Source organism: Delphinapterus leucas, chromosome 10, assembly GCF_059928025.1.
Source record: "Delphinapterus leucas isolate spDelLeu-1000000601 "Yukka" chromosome 10, BTC_Dleu_Yukka2, whole genome shotgun sequence".
Taxonomy (NCBI): Eukaryota; Metazoa; Chordata; class Mammalia; order Artiodactyla; family Monodontidae; genus Delphinapterus; species Delphinapterus leucas.
In genome coordinates, this window is record NC_143138.1 from 22,139,448 (window position 1) to 22,159,658 (window position 20,211).

Consider the following 20,211-nt stretch of genomic DNA (forward strand, 5'->3'; position numbering starts at 1 on the left):
TGGATTTTCTCCATTAGAAAATAAAGCCAATCTCAAAATAAAAGTAGTATTTTATAAATGATCCCCAAGGAGCTTCTGCAGCAGGGGGTGTAGCTCAGTGGTAGAGCGCGTGCTTCGCATGCACGAGGTCCCGGGTTCAACCCCCGGCTCCTCCATCTAAGTTTTTTCCTCATCCTCCCCTTTCATTTTTGTCATACATTTTGCCATGTTTCCTCTGCTCCCATTTAAAACAATACGTAGTCCAATGGATTCCCTTCGATATTATACCATTTCTACTCCACGGGCCCTGGAGCAGGGAATCCAAGATAAGCAACGGAGGTGCAGGGCACAGACCCCAAGTATTTTTTGGTGAGTGAGTGGGTGGACGTTGGCCCAAGGTAAGGTGACATTTACCAAAGCCTTTGCCACGTGAACGTTTAAAACATGATTTGGAAGACTGAAGAACTAGCTCACGCTCACTGGAATAGCTTAGATGAGCAAGCGACCAACGGATTTTAAAGGTTAGATCCTAGGTTTGGGCAGCACAGTCATTTGTATTCCATGTTAAATCAACTTCCACAGGAAATTTACACAAAATATATACTAGAAGACACCCACTAACTCCCCACCCATCCCCTCAACCAAAACACCTAGCTGAAGTAAATTTCAGAAACCCTGCAAACAGCGGATTTAGATCCCTTACCTTCTACATTTCCTCGCTGAACTTCACTCTTCTGTTCTTAAATCATTAAATGAATTAACAACACCTCATGTAACACCACACTGATGTCCCAGAGGAAGATGTGGCCAAAGGTGTTTGAATTAAATGAATTAACAACACCTCATGTAACACCACACTGATGTCCCAGAGGAAGATGTGGCCAAAGGTGTTTGGGTGGAAATAAGAATAGATATATAATTTGCTTGTATTTAACAAAACAAGCAAACAAACAGAAAAAACAAACAGAAACAACTCGTTTAAGAATCAGTACAAACTACAGAATATCATTGCTCTGTACTTTGTTCTCTGTGCAAGTCGAGTGTTGGGTGAATGCACGAAAACTGTTCCATTTTTCTTTACCAAAACCTTTGCATGATAACTTTTGTATTTGAAAAGGATGTTTTAAAACGTGAAGTCAAAATTTTTAAAATGACATCTATTTTCCCTCATTTGGAGAAACTAAAATCATGTTTCTCCTAGGTCCTTCAAGATCAAGAGAAAGCAGCGATCAGTCACAAGCTCAGCTTCCTCTGGGACTCAAACCCTGGACAGATGCTCAAACCAGCCAAGCCACTAAGCTCCCTTCCTACCAGGGCCATCTCTGGGCTGTCTCCGTCCAAGTATGTTGTTGTCAAGCTGCTGTCTAAACCATTTCAGAGCAAAGATTAAGTGAATGAGTTTTCCTTCTCTTTGACTCTCATTCTCTAGACTTCTAACATGGGAGAGCAGACAAAGCAGTGAAAAACAGCTTAGACCACCTTTTTCCATTTTGCTAAACACGGATTCTCAGGACATTATTCCTTTTGCTCTTTACAGCCTCACTGTATTTAGCATGGAGCCCTCCTTCTGCCTTAGGGAATCTCTCAGGCAGCTGTCAAAAGCCATGAGACATAAGACGTCCCCATAAAGAACAGTACCCTGGCCACTGTAACCCATGAGGGAATACATATTTTGGATCCATTTTTCCAGGAGAAGGGAGTATCTAAACCCTAGGGCTGTGAATCCTCAGCCATGGCCATGCATAGCCCATGTTAACTCAAGTGGCTTCAGGCTGGAACTCTGAATTCCTTCTCCCGGTGGCCTCCACCAGAAGGCAGATCCCACGTCATCACATGGGGGGGGGCCCTGCACCTCTAATGCTTCTGGCTGTCAACCCCAGCTGGAAATGCTAGAACAAGGGTGCAAAGGAGTAGAACCTGAAAAGTTCCCTGGGGAATTTAGATCCAGCTGGAAAGAGAAAACAGGTCACTCTAGCAAACTCTTGAGCCCAGCGAAACTCCAAACTCTGGAGCCCTGCACCTCAGTGGCTTTGTCTTGGGGACTGTGCAGTTCTGTTTCTGAGATCCACAATGACGCTTAAGGGAGACACTTCGGAGGCTAAGCAAGAACGGCGAAGCAAATTAAACTTTTATAAGAACCTTCCCACTCCAACCCGATGCTCTTGGACAAATACTCAAACCTCAGCCATCACAGAGATGCAAGGAATAGACACTTTCCTCCTGTTGCCAAAATCTGTGGTGACCAAAGGTGAGTTTTAGGAGTAATCCTAAATCATTGTGTCTTCTCTTTTACTTTTTCTCACGAGTGGGAAATCTGTATTTTCCTGAATATGGGAATCAATTACATATATATCAACTCTTCCATTCCTCCTCTGCTCCTCCCCTTCAAAAAAAAAAGCCCGAATGAGGCTTAGTTGGCTCTGGAAAGTCGCTGAAATGGTCGCTCAGAGGCGAAACGACTTTTAAAAGTAACTTGGTGAATAATATAGGCAGCCTGAAGCGACTCACCAACACAGAGATAAAAGGTTTTAGACTAGAATGCAATGTTCCCGAAGCTGGGAAACCGTCGGATAACTTTGTAAATATACATATGCCCATTTCTACCTTGTAGCTCCTGAGTGCACTCAGAATCACGGGATGGGGGGGTGCTGTGGAGATCTATAGGATGGAAATGCCTCCCCAGATGATTTTGTTGATCATCCAGGTTTGAGAACTGTTAATCAAGAAAGTGGAGCTGCAGGAACTGAAGTGAGCTGCTTGGAAACAACTAGCCTGGAGGAAGTGGTGAAACAGAATGAAAGGAGAGACGGGAAGGGAAAGTGAAGGAGAAGGTGAAGCAGCGGGTGATGAAGAAAGTGGATGGGGGTGGGGTGGGGTAGGAGGAGGCAGGTGGCTGCGGTTGGGGAGGAGGAACTAAAAGAGGAAAGGGCGAAAGAAGGCTTGGGACTAGGTCCTTATGATAACCACTATTTGGTTGGCCCGGGAGGTAATTTGCGCCCGCGTTGCCTCTGTCTCCTCTGCTCCCTCTAGGGATGCAGGAAACCAGAAGGTTATCTTCCTCCTAAGGGAAGCGGGCTTAAAAGCGTTTGTGCCACAGGAAGGAGCAACCTTTTTTGCCCAAGTCTGGCTTTGAGAGAGACTAGCTGCCCTTTCCAACACTGGAAATAACTTTTTCAACTACGGATTTTGGAAGCCTCTGAGTTTCGTGAGAAGCGTCTTTCCCACGGACAGTATCTTAAACACTCCTTCACCGAGAAAAACCTGGGAACACAGCGCTCCATGGTTGGTGATTGGACCGACCTTTTGCTGCCCAACCAAGGTTCGGTGTGTGGTGAAAGCACAGGGGCGAGTGGGGAAAGGAAAAGGAGAAGGAAAATTTCCTCTGGAGCCCGCAGCCTGTCCATTGACACAAACCAACTGAGAGGAAGACGGGGTGGGAGGTGGGAGGGGTAATCTAAAAGAATTTTCCCAAAGGCCCCCTTCCCCCTTTTCTCTTTCAGTCTGTCTTTTTCTTCCCTGCTTCTTAATAATAATGAAAAAAATGCAGCAAAGGAGAATGGACCCTACATGGCATACTCGGTGCTCCGCCTTCAGGGGACTGATTCTGAGCGAGCAGTTTCTGTACTTAACTTGGTTCCTGGCTTTATTGTACTGAAGTAGTCAGGTTGGGAGATCCAAGGAATGTCAAGGCCCACAGTCACATGATTAACCGAAGGATACAAAAGTTAAGGTCTACACAAAGAAAACCGAGAAGGACCTCAGCTGTGAGGGAGTTGAGGACAAATGGAGGTGCTGGGGATTGAACCCAGGGCCTCGTGCATGCTAAGCACGCGCTCTACCACTGAGCTACACCCCCCCCCACCGTAAGTTCATTTACCTATTGTCCCATGTTATTTATTTATCACTGTATGACGATGTTGGCAAGCCAAAGTCCATTATGTTCAGTTCCTCTGTTTCTGAAACCTCTGGACTGACTCCTGTCTCACAGCTAGGGCAGGAAAAAGAGAAATGCATTCTGGACCGAAAAACCCTTAGGTCTTCCCACAATCCTCCTCCCCGTCACGAACTTTTAGTCAACTGCCTCTTGTGTCAGTTCTAGTCCACCACGAGGGAGAGTCCCAGAACTGAATCTTTTGTTATGTCTTTAGATTCTCCCTTCTTTAGAAAGTGCTCCTCTGCCCACGAAGCTGCCAAAAATGCAAAACGTAGTGCTGGGGATACAAAGGCGCGCTCCGTGAGTGCAGCCGAGGGAATGTAGGTCCAGGTGTGAAGTTAAGACAAGAGGTGAATCAATTCACAATACTTGACCGAAACAAAGAGCGACAAGTATGTGTCTCAGGCAGCCTTGCGTGCTCTTGCAAACCACTGCATTCGGCATCTGGACTCGGTACGTGACAGCGGCTTTGTTACGGCGACGCTTTCGCTCTGGTTTTGCAGACAACACAAGAGTGGCGGCAGACAGAGGTAAGAGTAGAAATGTGGGCGCTCCTGTTTGTTACAGCATCACATTATTTGCGCAAGGAGGAGAGCGCAAGGGAAGCTGCGCGCAACCTGAGAAACCAATTCGCTGTCTGTAAACCTTCCCTATGCCTGGACAAGTCTGAAAATTTCATCAGTACCCAGGGCGCAGAACGTCGACACCTCCCACCTTTAGGCAAACATTGGTGCGACTGTTAAGCTAGGTAAGATTTTTGGATAAAATCCTAAACCTTCTGTCAGGAGAGGGAATGGGTAGGAGAGGACAGGTACCGACCGGGATGGGTTATACTATCACCATGCTAGAAAGACGAGAGGCTGGGAAGTGGAATAAGCAGAAGAGGTGTTGGAGAAGGGAGAGTGGCCTGGTTCTCGGAGGGGAAAAGGATGAAGCCAATGAAGGGGAAGAAAAGAGGCAGCAGAGGAAGAAGATAGAAGAGGACTAGTTTGGAGAAGGGTCTCAATGGAGAGGCTCGGAGGTAGAAAGTGACCAAGCCCGGCATTTCTGCTACACTTTCTGCAGGCCCTCGGGAAGAGAAGAAGGCTCCTTCCTAAGGTAAGTGATTTGAAAGCGTGTGTCCCACAAAAAGATACGTCCCGTTTTGCCCAAGATTTTGTGACTCTGAGAGTGCCTTGCTCCACTTTCTGTCACGGCAAACACAGGCTGAGCATTTTCAAGGGCACGCCTGTGGTTGCATATCTCTGGAGCAGTAGACCCCGGTATTAGAAATTTTAGAAAGTCGACGTTATACGTATCCGGATGCAGCATTGAGTTTAGAAACAAATTCCAAACGCAGTTTTGTGTTTGGGCATTTCAACTGCCATCAACTAGTTTTTAGCATGTTTGGCTTTAAAATACAAGGGAAAGAGTGGAAGGAGAAGGTTAAGCAGTGACTAAACGTTTTTGGTTTGAATAGATTCTTACTGAAACCTTCGTACTCTTGGGTAGCTCAATTGGACCTGCATCAGGCCCTTAGTCTGAGGACCCAGGATTCACGACCCGGTTCTGGTGTAGACTCTTTCACTTTCCCCATAATTTCATGTATACATACATACACAAAAGCCTACTGAAGCCAGCTTTCGTTTGGAGCACGTTACTAATCACATGCTTATTCTTTTGTTTTAGCCTCTGTTGAATGTTATTTAAAATCATCATAGAAATCAGACAGTGGCATAGGTCCTATAAGTCACCCTCCTGTTGAATGTGGGCGCTAACCGGTACAAGAGCCCTGTTAGAAATGCATTCACTCTGCAGCAAAACCTTTGCTCTAAATCCTTTTAAATGCTCTCTTCTCTTGTGTATCTAAAAGAGAGATCATTTTATTTTATAAAAAGAGTTGAACTTTAGAACAGTTGTAGATATAGAGAAAAATGGAGAGGACATTACAGAGAGTTCCCCTATACCCTGCACTCAGTTTCCCATATTGTTAACAGCTTACAGTAGGATGATACATTTGCCAATTAATGAACTCAAATTGATACATTTTTTAAAATGGAATCTACAATCTATTCAGATTTCCTTAGTTTTGCCTAATATACTTTTTCTGTTCCAGAATATTGAACCAGAGATGCAAGAGAGGATCTAGTTTAATGATTTTTACATTGGTGAAATTTATCTCAGTGGACTTTCCCTTGCCAACTTTTAGGTTTCTCAAAACCATCCAAAAATGGCACTGATATGTTATGAAGAATTTCTAGGGCGAGGTGATTTTTAGTGTTTAAGCAGGTGCCTTCCACATACAAGGTCTTGAGTAAAACCCCTGTAATTCCATGTGTGTTCTTTACTCTGTAACCCAATCCTTCTTGCACCTTTTCATTCATTTTCTCATGATTTCCCCACTCATACGAAAAGAAAACCAATGATTCAGTGCATTGCCTTTACAGCTGTTCCAGTTCTATTCCATAGACCTTGGTTCCACATAGGGTGGTTGTTTTGGTAAAAGGAAGATGGGATGGGAGAGGAAAAGTTGGGGGGGGGGAGTCCATCCTAAATCTCCACCAAAAAAAAAAAAAAAAGAGGCCTAGGGTATTCCCTGGCGGTCCAGTGGTTAGGACTCTGCACTTTCACTGCTAAGGATGCAGGGTCAATCCCTGCAATCCACACTATGAAGCCAAAAAAGAAAAAAAAAACCAGTTAAGAAAAAGAGGCCTACCCCAACATTAAGAGGAAGATCACCTTCAGTACAGGGAAAAAAGATGGAAAGAAGAGGGAAAATAAAGAACCTGACAGACATTTTTGTTGAGTCTCATAATTTTTGAGTCATGAAATAGACAGTAGATGGAGGAACAGAGATGCTTCCCACTGAAATTCCCTACCCCTCTTCCTCAATTACTTTCAGCAATGTTTTGTTGTTTTCAGTGTACAAGTCTTTCACCTCTTTGGTTAAATTTTTCCTAGGTATTTTATTTTTTCAGATGCTATTGTAAATGGAATTGCTTTTTAAATTTCCTTTCCAGATTGTTCATTGCTAGTGTAGGGAAAAACAACTTACTTTTGTGTGTTAATCTTATGTCTTGCAGTTTAGCTGAATGTGCCTGTGCTCCTGGACTTTACTTTGTTGGAAGGTTTTTGATTACTGATTCAATCTCTACCTGTTGCAAGTTTGTTCAGATTTGCTAAGTAGGAAGCTATGCTGAATGTAGAAGGAGGATCCCTCTGCCAGGTGAATTTCTCAAATATTGGTGCCCTGTATTTATAACGAAGGCAAATAGTAGAAAGGTTAGAGAATAATCCACTTATTAGCTTTGAATAAATTCTCAGAATAAGTTGAATTCCTGAGCTGGATAGTTCAGTTGACAAGCATCAGACTCTCACTATGAGGGTCCAGACTGCAAGTGCATGTTCAGGATTTAGTATCTCCCCTAGCCCTCCAAGCACATATTCTTAACTCTTAGATAGAAACTCTTTGAAACCCAGCTTTCTCCAGAGAAATGTTTGCAGTCAACTTTTCTTCCCCTTCCTATCCTTTTCTTGGCCACTGTCTACCAGTTCTAGAGAAGGATTCTGAGCCAGAAAATCCAGGGTCATTATGGTATCAATAACTATACATGCATTAGTATTTCACTACTGGGTATTATCTGGTGATTAGATGCCAATGACAAAACGCAAGGTATTGGTAATTAGTGGGCATACTAATTTTGGTTTTTTAAGACTCTTGCCTCATTTCAGGTTTTCTTCTCAAGGTCAGCCCTTAGAAAGTCAAATGAAAAGGATTCCGTTTCTTGCCTAGCAATAAGCAAACGACCACAAAAGGACTCGAACCCTCAACCTTCTGATCCGGAATCAGATGCCTTATCCATAAGGCCACTTAGCCAGTTGGTGAATACCTGTTTTCAAACCTGGAAGCTGAAACGTGGTAGGTTTCTGTTTTCAAATTTCTAACTTCATTGGAAAGAAGATCTCATTAATAACATTCCTGCCCCAAAGGGAATAAAACTGCATCAAGTTCCTGACAACAATTACTTAAAATTAATAAACGGTGAGGCGATCAGAAGTGACACAGCCTTTGAAGGCTTTCTTACCTAAGTCTGATGCAAGTTAATGATGATGCAAGTTCAGTGGAGAAATATGAGCCAAGAACTAAAGTCTGCAATGAAGGGATGATGATAGTGTAAGGAGAGGGAGCTTCAGAGTTTGGTACGTTCTGACCTGTTCCATCTCAAAGATACAATGGCGCATCCTCCAGGGAGAAAAATCTGTAAGCTCAAACAGGAGCAGTGGAGGGTAAGAGCTAGGGCCTGGACTGAATGAGTCTGGTTAGACCAAGAAAATGCCTTCTGCTGTTTCCTATGAAATTGTTTTAGTTAAACCCCTTTCCTTCTCGAAATGGGTTCAATGAGAAGCATAGATTGGATAATGGTCCCTTGTTGTTTTCCTGTTTGGAGAGCTACTGGCTCCAGTAGAAGCTGAAGAATGTAAATCCACACCACGTTGGGCAGAATGCCTGGCCAGCATGAGCTGTTCCACCTGGTTCCCACCCTCCCATCAGCCAGCTCCAAGACTCCCTTGCCAAAGGAATGTTTGGGGGCAATTTCATCCATCAACAGAAAGGGACCCATTATGGAACACTTTCTTGCATCTTCAAATTCCTCCTCCTTCAACTCTCTTTCCCTCTGTCTACAAAGGCTGCAAGAAATATGTACAAGACAATGCGGAGAGAGAGAAACAGAAATAGTGTGAGTGTTGCCTGGAGAAATTTAGGTGAGGTACTTGGCAAGAAATGAAACCCTCTTTGTCTAGCAATGTAGTCTGAAACTTGGCAATGCTTTGTCTAGGGGATGCAGCATCTCTGGTTCTGAAAACCTAGAGAAGGAAGACAAAGAAGAGAAGAGGAAGGAAAATGTTCCTAACGATTATAACATCTCTCTCAAACAGAATCTTCTTAGCAATGAGGGAAATCCAAGAAATCTGACTTGGGAACTAATACATGAAGGATAAAACGAACTGTCCAAATGTGTGAAGATAGATAAGACACTACGGGAAAAGCTAACATTGTGGGCCTGGATAGCTCAGTCGGTAGAGCATCAGACTTTTAATCTGAGGGTCCAGGGTTCAAGTCCCTGTTCAGGCGTCCTGCCTCTGTTTTATCTTTATTCATACAGGAAGAGTTAGGGGGAAATGATATCCTGATTTTACACTGATTGAAACTTTGCTCATTGCTTTATAGGTGTGAAATGATTATGTGATAAATTTACCAACCCCAAGGGACAGTCTTGGGAAGTCATTTGGAATAGGGATTGCTGACCTGAAGATTTGGATTTTATGTGGTTGCTTTATAGGTGTGAAATGATTATGTGATAAATTTACCAACCCCAAGGGACAGTCTTGGGAAGCCATTTGGAATAGGGATTGCTGACCTGAAGATATGGATTTTATGTGGTTTTTAGAAGAGAGTCTCTTTCATCAGTTGACTGGGGAAAAAAATCAACCAAGACTTCTGAACTCTTAAAAACAAAGGGAGAAAAAGATCTTGAAACCAGAGATACATGGCACTTTACCCGTATAGAGAAACAATTCAAATGACAGCGGCTATCTATCTCATCAGAAACCATAGAGGTCAGAAAGAGTGGTACAACATTTTCCAAGTGCTTAAAGGACAGAATTATAAAAAAAAAAAAAAAAAGAACAGAATTATCAATCCAGAATACAATATCCAGAGAAAATATCTTTCGGGAATGAAAAGAAAATCAATATATTCTCAGATAAAGGAATACTAAGATAATTTGCTGCCAGAGAACTACCTTAAAAGAATGACTACAGTAAGTTCTCCAAACAGAAAGGAAATGATAGAGAAGGAATATTGAATATCAGGAAGGAAGAAAAAAAACATGGTAAGCAAAAAAACATGGTAAGTACAATACACTTTCCTTGTCTTGAGCTTTTAAAATTATGTTTGAAAGTTGAAGCAAAAGTATAACACTGTCTGATGTGGTTCTAAATGTATGTGAAAGAAATAGTTAAGACAATCATATTACAAGTGAGGAATAGTAAAGTGACAGAAAGGGAGGTAAGGTTGCTACATTTCACATGAACTGGTAAAATGGTGACACCAGTACAGTCTAAGTTAAATATCTATAATGGAATTCTTGCAGTAATGACTTTTAAAAATCTATACAAAAGGATACAATAAAATATAGTATAGATAAATGAATATGGAATTCCAAAATATATACAAGTAGTCCATAAAAAGGCAACAAAAAAAGAGAGAAGAGAACAATAAGAATAACAGAGAACAAATAGAAAACAAAAAAAAAAATAAAATGCCGGACTTAAGCCCTACATACCAATAATTACATTAAATGTAAATAGTCTAAGTGCACTAATTAAACCCACAGGGTAGATTAGAAAACATGACCAAACTATATGCTGTCTGTCTACAAAAAAATTCACCTCAAATATAACCTGTAAATATATAGGCAGTTTGAAGTTAGGAGGATAAAAAAATAAAAGGCATGTCATGCAAACATCAACCAAAAGACAGCAGGAGTAGCTATATTAATGTCAAATAAAGTCAGTTTCATAACAAAGAAAATTATCAGAGGCAGAGAAGGACATCATATAATGATACAAGTGCCCATCTACCAAGAAGGGCATAGTAATCCAAAATACGTATGCACCAAACAACAGAGCTGCAAAATATGTGAAGGAAAAAAAAATCTGATAAAACTGAAAGATAAAATATGCAAATCCACTATTATAGTTGGAAACTTCAACGTCTCTCTCAGAATAACTGATGGAACAACTAAACAGAAAATGATCAAGGATATAGAAAAACTTGAAAATGCCATCAGCCACCGGAATCCAATCAACACAGAATGGTTCATCCAATACAAGCAGAGTATAGATTCTTTTCAAATCCATCAGAACGTATTCCAAGATAGAACATATCCTGGGACATAGAATAACCCTCAACAAATCTAATAGAATTGAAAGATACAGTGTGTTCTCTGACCACAGTGCAAATTAGTCACAGAAAGATAAGAGGCAGATATTCAAACACTTGGAAACTAAACAGCACAGCTCTAAATAACCCACGGAATAAAGAGGAATCTCAATGGAGATTTAAAAATAAATAGAATGAAATAAAAATACAATGTATCAAAATTTCTGATACACTAAGACAGCACTAAAAATTTCTGATACTTATTAAAACAGCACTGAGAAGGAAATTTATAGCACTCAGTGCATACAAGAAAAGAAAAATCACAAGTTAGTCATCTAAGTTTTCACTGAGATAGCCAAGGGGAAAAAGAGCAGAAGAAACCTAAGGCAAACAGAAGGAAGAAACTAATAAAAACAATACCCTTGTCAATGCCTGGGCCAGCACCATGGTTGGGAAATCCGGCATTGGTTTGTCTCCCGGGCTCTTGCAGCTCTGGTTCTGAGATGCACAGAGACCAAGTTGGGGACAAGAACAGACAGCAGGATGCTGCATCGATTTCTGCCCCTCTTAGTATATACGGAATCCTTTTCTTGAATGAAAGAACACCAGGGGGAGGTTCAGCCGCTGGGCCCGATGTGCAAAATGAACTCGCCGGTTGCCAAATTAGTTCTTGAGATCCCATTGTCCCTGTGGAAAGGGGAGACGCTTCCCACCTTCAGCCAAAATTTGTTCCGACAGTCAACTCAGGTACTAGGTTTGGAGGAAATTCTGACTTATCTCTGATGGGCTAAGCCAGAAATCGACCTTGTTTAAAAGCTCCCCGCGATGATTCTGAAAGTCAGCCAGGTTTGGCAGTTCTCGGCTTTAGAGACTCCAAGACGAGTGGGCTGATATCTTTGGGAAAGTTAACACCAGGAGGGAGATTAGTGCGAGAGCAGAATACAGGTAACGATAACGACAGGCAGGCGTGGAGTCCGCGGCTTCAGCGGCCACAGGAAGGTGGAGGAGGAAAAAAGTGGACGAGTGCTTAGGTTGGCGTTAGTTTCAGATGGGCGGAGAGGCGGTTAGTTACGCGTCTCTGCTGCGCTTCCTCTGGGTACGTGGGGAACAAGCAGGCCCATTCCCGGTAAAAGAAGTGAGCTGAGACCGCTTTCCCGAAGGAAGATCCCCTTCGTTTTGTCTGACTGTCGCGGTTTTCAGAGAGCCTCGCTGCTCTTTCCGTGGTTGGAGCACTTGAGAGAAGTCCTGCGGTTGAGTTTCTGATTTTAGTGTATCCCGGTGGTATTGGAGGTTTCAGACCGCGCGGCGGGGAGGCCACAGTGTCCGGATCCCCACGTGCTAGTGGTAGGAGAAGAGCGCAAGGTAGAAACAGGGACCGCCTTTGTCTTTAGACTTCACCATCTGAGCTATACGTAGGAGTGAGTGTTTTTGTTGTTGTTGTTTGTTTAATGTGTTGAGCTTGGAATGCAAGACATGGAAGATAAGAGGGGTAAGGCAGTAACCAAGTATTTTTAATTTGAAATGGTTTTCAGAGGCTGAACTCTAGATAGTTCGGTGTGTAGGTTGTCATGACTTTAATCTCAGGGCCAAGATTTCGAGACTGTTCCTGTTGGCATCCCGTTCTTTCTCCCACTTCCTTTTTGTCTTTCTTCTGCTTGTTGAAGTCGTCTTGGTGAGGTCGAGGCTCACAGCAAGAGAGGAGGGACTTCACCAGAATCCATTGGGTTATGTTTTTACTTTGTATGTGTACAGGACTATAACGGGAAAAAAAGGGTTAGGAGAACTAAATCTGTATTCCTTGAGGTTTGAAGGAAAAGTGAAACCAAGGCCTGGAGATGCCGGGGATCGAACCCGGGGCCTCATGCATGCAAAGCATGCGCTCTTCCACTGAGCTACACCCCCTCCCCAACAAGTTTCCTGATAATGCTTCTTTGGGAATAAATTTTATTTCCTGAGGCTCTGGATCCTTGGGTGTCTAGGCGGTAGAGGAACCAAAGAAGGATACTGATGCTTTTGAGTACAGAACTTGAAGTGGAAGGCAAAAGATTGGAAACATGTGTCAGATAACCAAAAGAAGTTGCCACCATAGCTTTAAAACATAGTTGGAGTCTCCTATTATGCTTGGCAAGAGATCAAATCAAGTCCCAGTTTTTGGACCTTTTGATTTCCTCCAGATATGTCTTAACCTGAGACACAAGGCCATTGAAATTCAGCTTCTTTCCTGCCTAAAATGCTTCATGATCTTGGTTGTTTGCTCCATTGGAATATTAAGGACCAGATTTGATGGAGGAAAGCCACAGGCAGTAAAAAACCCTAGAACGATGCATTCAACATTGCAATGTAAGGGGCTCTTTTTCTCTTCTAATCTAGGCACCCAGCTAATTTAGCAGGCCCCGCCAATAATCCAAAATCTCTTCTTCATAAGCATTCATAAGGCATGAATGAAACAACAGCTTCAGGGATGGAGAGGAATATTAAATTATGAGAGCGAGACCAAAGACAAATAGCCGCAAGACATTAGGGATAAAGGGAAAAAAAAGTATTTATTTATGTGTTTGTTTGTTTGTTCATGCACTTATTTAGGGAGGGAAAAAAGCTATGTCATTACCAAACAGAAGAAAGTGCAGAAAAGGGGTAGGTTTTAAAAATTCTTTTGGAAATGGGAGGAAGTTTGGAAGACAGAGAAGATGGGCAAGGCTTGCTCATGTTAAATTCAAGATCTATGTGGTGCACACTTGTGAGAATGTTACATGGTGAACTCACACAATTACCCCTGCCTCCAGGTTTGGATTTGTGAGTGATCAGTAGATACAACTATGTGGAGGATGGTTAAAGACAGAAAAGTATTCTCATTAGTGATATTCGTAGGAAAATAAATTTGCTCCCGGACATCTCTTGAACCCTGGGATTTATTGTGGTTAAGACTGTGTTCTTTGAAATATATAAAAAGACTGCAAGAGAACCCATTTCCTGGCACCAGATTTCCAGTGGCTAACCCTTTCTCCTTCTGGTTTGCTCATTTATGGAATTTTGCCAATATTCATAAAATAACATTGAGCTCCTTTTGAAGCTGAAAGAATATGGTTTGTCTGACAGATTTGTCCTTTCAGTTGGCTCATGAAATTTTTAGCCCATGAAGTGCTTAGGAGGATTATCTTGACTGTTTGATGTTGTAAAATATTAGGTTTATGATGCTTTCCAATATTAGGAAGGTTTTCAGAAACACTGCTTGGTCATAATTTTGTGTTACACCTGGTGAAAACTGCATGTCTATTGGGGTCTCAGGAATTCATAATAATAAGGTATGCCTTTTTTTTGCCCCATGAACAAAGTGAGAATTTTAAAAATTAAATATTTAGAGTTATAAAAATTGTTGAGTAACTATGTTGTACACCTGAAACTAATATGATATTGTAAATCAACTATACTTCAATTTTTTAAAAGTCTATAGCCATCTTCAGACTATGGATTCATTTAATACAGAATTCTTATCAGGAATTAAACTTCTAAATTGAGTGACAGAACACACTCATGCCATATATACTCAATTCAGAAAATCTGAAAATCTATGATGTGTATGTTTAACCCTGCACTGTCCAAAATGGTACCACTAGCCACTTTGAGTATTGAACACTTAAAAATTGAGATGTGCTGTAAGTGTAAAATATATATCAGGCCTCAAAGACTTAATATGATATTTAAAATGTAAACTATATCACTAATAATTTTTTGATTGACTATTTATTTAAATGATGTTTTTGATACACCAAGTTATTTAAATATTCTTCTTCAATGAAGACCACTTATTTTTATTTTTTATGTGACTACTAGAAAATGTAAAGTTACAAAAGTGACTCATTTATGGCTTTATTATATTGCTACTTGACATCCCTAGCTACAGAAGACATGACATGTTTAGATGCTGTTCTGGGAACACCAGAACCAAGGAATATAGAGCACAGTCTACCAGTTTCCTACTATGTGTGGACATGACACAAAGCATTCACTTGCATGATCTCCTTTGGTATTTACAGTATCCCTTTTTACATGGACATCATTAGCCTCATTTTTTAGATATTGAATGTGAGGCTAATTATGTTTTGTGAACTACCCTAGACCTCCCACTTCAACAGAATATAAAGGAATCATTACTGTGTTAGGCAATAAAATACTCAATGATGCTGTTTGTCCAATCATATACTTCTTAATGAAATAAAATGCAAGCTTCTGAATTGAGGAGGGATAGATTGTTAATGGATAAGTTTCTAATGCCAAGTTCCTGTACAGTGAATGTCCCTACCTTGACGTTGCTTCTCAGTTTGTACCAATTTTCCATTTGCAACTTGATGCAGTTCTGATGTTGAAATAGTGTTTTATTTTCTTCTTTCAAAGTGTCCAAGAGTTGTCGGTGGAAAACAGACACTATGAAAGTGACACAGAAATTTGAAAAGAAGAAAACAGTTCAGAATGACACAAGAGTGACCTATTATCCCTAACAAAGAGTTTCAAGAAATAAAGTCAAAATTAAAAGGAAAAAATGGGGTATTGGTACCTGAGTCTTGACGTCTTTACTGTCCATTTGCTTTCATTTTTCAGTATTCTAGGTCCCCTTGTGAAAATTCAACAGAATAATTCTTAAAGAAGTGCTTATTCTCATTCTTTCCTGGATAACAAAACAGAAATAACTTAAGATGTGCAAATTCTAGATGGGGTGGAGGCTGAAGGAATGAATGTCTTGTCAAAAAGAAAACTCTGCATGTTCTTGTAATTGTTTAAAAGTTCAATGATGTTCAACAAAGCTCCTTATTCTAGCAGTTTAAAAACGGGGTGGACTCAAAATACAAACCCATATTTTCTGATTGGAAATTTTTCCTTGCATATACCACACCCACATATATACACTTACACAGTGTAGTAGTTCTTTTTTCTTCAGGTTTCCCCACCACCAACAACAACAATTCTTGTGATTAAAAAGATCACACGCACACACACAACATAAAGGCAGAAATGAATTGTAAGTGCAAGGCCATGTAGCATATTGGAATTTCCTAGCTCCTAGGAAAATAATTTCCTAGGTTTTGAAACTTTAAATAAAATATCACTGTCAGGAAACACTTCGTGGAAGACACTTCACACACACACACACACACACACACACACACACACACACACACCCCTTGATCGCACTTGCAAAAAGCCGTAAAAATTGTAGTTATATATGGATTTTGGGGATTGGGGCATAATTGTCGTGTAACGGGTTAATAAATTACACCACAGTAAAACACTACTGCCGAAACCCGGGATCGAACCAGGGACCTTTAGATCTTCAGTCTAACGCTCTCCCAACTGAGCTATTCCGGCCACCTGGGAACGCTCAGCTTAGCTGTTCTCCCAAAATTTAAAGTTTTCATTTGTGGGGGCCAGTCTACTCTTATTTTGTTCAACATCACCCATTCGTTCGCCCCAAAGTATATGGGCTCCCCTGAAATCCATGTCTAAAAATAGGATCCAGTTTTAGGAGACTGGATGGGTTGGTAGAGGAGGAGGGAAGTATAGGGGGAGAAATGGATTCGGCTACTCCACTACTCAAAGACAGCTCAGAAAACTAAGGCAATTCAAAATGAAATTATCGAGCCTCGACTTTCGGTTCTTTTTCTGTCTTGCTCTTCAATGACAAGGCTAAAAGGATTATTGGGCACGTTAATATGGAGACGGGCTTCTTGCTTCGGCTTGAGGAAATCCGGAAGGAGCCAATTCTTTTCTTCTAGCCACTTCCTTTCCCTTGTCTTCCTTGTGCTGACACGTGGTTGTTAGTGCGGAGACACAGAGTAGAAACCGGAAGCATTTAAAGGCAATCCATCGGATAATGTGTCTATTTCCGTGTGAGCAAGCAAAGCGTAAAGGGAGAAAAATAGATGCACGTGTATGGTTTCCAGCCCTCTCGTAAGGAAAGGATAAACCACCACTGAACTACACCTCTCACGACAGAAAGGTCGTGAAGATCATCTTTGAAATTGTAACCATATTTCTGAGGGGGGTCTTCAAAGATACGGTAGTTGGCCAGATAGAAAAGCCACTGCCTCAAATCCTACTCATTTCTTAAACCTCTAAACTGTATCCTCTTAAGCTGCTACACTAGGAGAAATGTAAGGGTCGCAAGCCAAATAGCACCGTTTCTGCTCTTAACACATTTAATCCTATCAGCTCTTTCCGAGGTTCCCGTCCCAGCAAGCTGCCTGGAGGCGTTTTTTCTGCAACCACCAGGAAAGATTTCCAGATGGAACTTTTTTTTTTTTCTGACTTCAACCTCTCTCTCTTTCCTATTCTTACAAAATTTTTCAAGTCCTCTCCTTCTTAAGAAGAGATGAACTACAGTCTGAGAGAAGATATTTCAACACTTATGTTTTACGAAAGACCATTATCTGTGAAGAACTTCTACAAAACACTAAGAAAAAGACTAAAGTCTCATTAAGAAAGAGCAAATTAACATGCACTTCACAAAAAGAGGATACCCAAAATAGCCAATAAGCAATTTAAAAGGTGCCCAACATAATTTGCTATGAGGGAAATGTAGATTTAAAAACCAAATGAAATAATACTTCTCTTCACCAGAATCAATTACCTTAAGAGAACTGACAATATCAAGTGCTGCTGAGCACGTGGAGCAACTGGAATACTCACTCACACAGCTGCTGATGAGACCGTAAACTGGTGCACACGCATTGGGACACTATTTGGAAATACTGACTAAATCTAAACATACATGTAAGCTATGCCCCCCAAACTCCACAGCTGCATTTATACCCAAGAGAAATGCATGAGTATTTCCCTTGAAAGACAAATATAGGAATGCTAGTGACCACATTAGACATTTCAGCCCCAAACTAGAAGCACTCTAAATGTACACTGACAGTAAAATGAATTAAAAAGTTGTGATGCACAGTATTCATACAAGGGAATATTACCAAGCAATGAAAAAGAACTGCTGCTACTAGCAATAATATGGATATATCCAACTTTTTAAAAATTGAGTGAAAGAATCCACACTCAAATGAGTACATACTGTATGATTCTATTTATATTATTTCAAAATGCAAGAAAAAGTAATCTATGGTGATAGAGGTCAGAGAGTGGCATTGATTGGGATGAGGCACAAGGAAGCAGCTGGGGGCTGAAAAATCATGGATCTTTGCCAGAGCTGTTGGTTACATGGGTGTATGCATATGTAATAACCCATCAAGCTGAATCATTAAATTTCATGCATTTTTGTTTACATTAATTAAGCCTCAATTTAAATAACAAGAAAAGAAGAAAAAGGATCTCCTTGGATACCTCATCACCTCCAGTACATCTTATCTCTTCATTAGTGCTTTTCAGATTGTGGTCTGCAGACTGGTGCCTGGCTAAGAATTGTTTTTTACCTATCTGTGAGCATTAGGAACTTTTTATAAGAAGTGAACAGTGCCAGGACATAGGACTCCTTTTGTTAAACAAAATAGAAACAATTTCAGGGGCTTTCAGGATTTCAGAGATAATAATCTCTGGAATGAGGAAAGGGCAGCACCCAAGAACCACCTGCTCAGTGAATTTTAATAAACCCCTGTGTATATCTGGACAGGTTCTGAAATCTCAATCTCCAATTCTGAAAGGGTCGAGCTTTTTGTCTTTAGCCAAAATTTGGTGTGAGTGGAAATTCGGATGCAAGTCTTTGGATGACTTCCACTAAAAATATTTTAGATTCTCTTACTGATTCTTTCTCCCCCCAGCATTTCTCTATCTACCCAGGGCTTTAGCCCCAGCCATGCACCTAGCCCCCCACCAGACCAAGCATCAGCCTATGCTGGGGAAAGGCTGATCTGGGAACATAAGGAAAGGAATTAGAAAGCAATGTGGAAATTAAAATATCAGCTACACATGAGTGTCTCAATACAGAGATTAAAATGTGTGTAAATGCGACTAGTAGTGCGCTAAGCTACTGTGCAAATTTCATTCCGGAGCACACAGTAGGGAGGGGAGGAGTGCCAAAAGAGGGAAGAGGCGGGGTGGGGTGAAGTGGAGGAAGAAAAGGAGAAAAGGGACAGAGAGGAAGTGGGCAAAGGAAAAGCATCCTCAAAATGATTAGGATGTGAGGGGAAGTTGATGGGGCGAGGTGAGGGGGTGTCTAAGCTCCACGTCTCTCCGTGGCTTCGTCCGGGTATGAGGGAAGAGATGAGATCTTTTTCTCTCAAGGGAAGTAGGCTTTCCCAGAAAAGGATTTGGCTCTTTATGTCGAAGACTGTTCTGGCTTCGGGAGTGCCTCGCAACTCTCCATTGCTGGATAGACAGGCTGAGCGCTTTGGGGGACGAACGTGAGGGTGAGATTTCGTTTGAAATTCAGAAACCTCTGGGACTGGTAGTTTGGAAGCTGCAGGGGTGCCTCGGTTTGGGGGCGTGGATGCGGTGGGAGCAGAGTCAACAGTAGAAGCAGCAGCTTTGAGGTTGAACACAACTGAGACGGTGGAAGCATCTTATTTTTTTTAAGAAATTGAGAAAGTTCCCGTTCGCTTGCTGCACATATTTCTAACTCTTAGAAGCTTATTGAAACACAACTTTCTCCTGAAGAAACTCTTCCTGGCATTTGCAACAGGCTCCTTTACTCCTCATACGATGCTCTTGCTTCAAAAGGAGGGTCTGAAGACTGTGGTTGTGGAAAGCCACTGTCACTGAACAGTCGGTGATACCTACAGACGAAGCCATGGTCTCTTCACTCCTAGTACAGGCACAGAACAATATAGATGAGTCCCTCACAAGTCAAGTGGATGACCTCAAGATTGGCTGTACAGGTGGTTTGTGACTGCCTGGTGGACAGTTACAGCTTCTGGAGAATAAAAAAAGGGGAGGATGCATTATGGAAGACCTCCAGGTTTCTTGGCTTCTGTAGATGGAGAAAGAGACTGCTTTTCTGCTTTCTGAATGTTTAGCAGTTTGCTGGCTTGGTTTTCCCTTTGGTGGCTGAAAACAAGAATAGATTTTTTTAAAAAAATCCCTATCAAACTACCAATGGCATTTTTCAGAGGACTAGAACAAAAAAGTTCACAATTTGTATGGAAACACAAAAGACCCCGAATAGCCAAAGCAATCTTGAGAAAGAAAAACGGAATTGGAGGAATCAGGCTCCTGGACTTCAGACTATACTACAAACCTACAGTAATCAAGACAGTATGGTACTGGCACAAAAACAGAAATACAGATCAATGGAACAGGATAGAAAGCCCAGAGATAAACCCACACACATATGGTCACCTTATTTTTGTTAAAGGAGGCAAGAATATACAATGGAGAAAAGACAGCCTCTTCAATAAGTGGTGCTGGGAAAACTGGACAGCTACATGTA

General features: G+C 41.4%; 5 non-coding genes across 5 annotated transcripts; 2 read left to right on the top strand and 3 right to left on the bottom strand.

The window, feature by feature from the left end:
- The first annotated feature begins 83 nt into the window (after positions 1 to 83).
- Positions 84 to 155, top strand: TRNAA-CGC (transfer RNA alanine (anticodon CGC)). Its single transcript has one exon. It is a non-coding gene; the product is annotated as a tRNA-Ala (tRNA).
- A 3,608-nt stretch (positions 156 to 3,763) lies between these two features.
- Positions 3,764 to 3,835, bottom strand: TRNAA-AGC (transfer RNA alanine (anticodon AGC)). Its single transcript has one exon. It is a non-coding gene; the product is annotated as a tRNA-Ala (tRNA).
- Positions 3,836 to 8,953: 5,118 nt separating this feature from the next.
- On the top strand, positions 8,954 to 9,026 carry TRNAK-UUU (transfer RNA lysine (anticodon UUU)). Its single transcript has one exon. It is a non-coding gene; the product is annotated as a tRNA-Lys (tRNA).
- A 3,642-nt stretch (positions 9,027 to 12,668) lies between these two features.
- On the bottom strand, positions 12,669 to 12,740 carry TRNAA-UGC (transfer RNA alanine (anticodon UGC)). Its single transcript has one exon. It is a non-coding gene; the product is annotated as a tRNA-Ala (tRNA).
- A 3,386-nt stretch (positions 12,741 to 16,126) lies between these two features.
- On the bottom strand, positions 16,127 to 16,199 carry TRNAF-GAA (transfer RNA phenylalanine (anticodon GAA)). Its single transcript has one exon. It is a non-coding gene; the product is annotated as a tRNA-Phe (tRNA).
- Positions 16,200 to 20,211: the final 4,012 nt, after the last annotated feature.